At 55.8% G+C, this 1,458-nt stretch overlaps 1 protein-coding gene across 1 annotated transcript in view; it reads right to left on the reverse strand.

Moving 5' to 3' along the window:
- The window catches only part of NTNG2 (netrin G2), a gene marked incomplete at its 3' end in the record, with an annotated part of 47,095 nt that overhangs the window by 24,776 nt on the left and 20,861 nt on the right, over window positions 1-1,458 (reverse strand).

The following is a 1,458-nucleotide window of genomic DNA, read 5'->3' on the forward strand; positions in this document are numbered from 1 at the left end:
ATTAGCCAACAAACCCCAACCCATCTCGTTCTGGCCCCGGCAAAAAAAGCAGCATTGCAGCTTCCACCGGGCTTTCGCAGCCCGACCCTCCCTCGCCAGCGCTGTCCTCAGGGTGCAGGCAGCTGTGGACTCTCGGGTGTCTTATAGAGGTTGGGCCCCCTCCTCTCCCCGGGGTGTTCGAAGGGGCTTTTCTTCCCTGTCCTAGTTGCCTCTTTTCACAAAGTTTATAGGGATTTTATCTCTTGAAGCAATCTCTGCTGCTATTAAATGGTATTAAATTTGGACAGTGAGTTCAAAACATGCTGGGGGACTGCTGGGGGGAGGAAGACAGCTGACAACTAGCAAGGTGCCCGTTTGTGGAGAATCCCACCAGCACAGCCAGAAGTTAAAAGTACTGAAGTGACATATCCTGCAAAAGGCAGGATGAAAAGGTAACGGCCCCTGGGGAGGAAGGCATTCATAGGACACCGAGAGTATTTTAACATGTATCTTAAAGCATTAAGTATCCCAAATGTGCTGTAGGTGCAGTAACAAGTCCTTGGTTACCTGCACAGTCATTTCCGAGCTTGGAAGCCAAAGGTCATTGCACAAGGGCATCAAATATTTAATCCTAATTTACCACTTTCTGAGCTGAAAACTCTGCGTCCCTGTTACAGAGTCTAACCAGCCTGGAAAAATTGATATGCCAGCTCCAGCCCTTCCTGCCAGCCGCCCCGGTCAGCGTGGGCTTTGCCTGGGAGTTCATCCCTGTGGCTTCGCCACTGCTGTCGGTAACACCAAGTGTCCCTGCGAGCAGCGAGGCCACCCGGGGGGAGCGGAGCCGCGGCAGACGGAGCAGGGGACAGGACTAGCTGTGTTTGGGGTGGAGGGGAAGGCAACGTGGTGGCCTTTCCTCTTGCCTTTGCCTGCTTTCCCTTCACCCTCTTTCTTTGCTGTTTTGCCCCATCTTGAGCTGTTCTGAGGACCACGGATATTTAGTACAGCTGGCAATACTTCTTACAGGCAGGTGTAAAATGTCTCTCTGCACGTATCTATACAGAAGCACATTGCACCGAAATCCGGGCGCTTGCCGATGGCGTGCGGCAGTGCTCTCCATGTGCCTGAGCTCCCCAGGGCTCCTCCCCGAGCAGTCCCGGTGGCGGGCACACCGACACGCCGCCAGCCGAGCTGAGAGCCACGGCTGCTCGTCCCACACAGGCGACTGCGCCCTGCGAGAGGCCAAGCCCCTCCGCCTGCTGCTGCCCTCACCGCTGCCTCCGGCCTCCCCCCGCGGGAGCAAAGGGCTCTCCCATCCCTCGCTGCAGCTTCCTTCCCCTTGGAGCACATTCAAAACCAGCCTCGGTGGCACCTGCGAAACATTTTTGCTTGCAAGTCTCAGAAGCAAACGGTTTGGAAGCGATACAAACGGCTCCTCTGTCGCTGTGGTGATTCTTGTTAGCACGGGGGGGGTGATGGGGA

The sequence above is a fragment of the Fulmarus glacialis genome, unplaced genomic scaffold, assembly GCF_000690835.1.
Source record: "Fulmarus glacialis isolate BGI_N327 unplaced genomic scaffold, ASM69083v1 scaffold28332, whole genome shotgun sequence".
NCBI lineage: Eukaryota > Metazoa > Chordata > Aves > Procellariiformes > Procellariidae > Fulmarus > Fulmarus glacialis.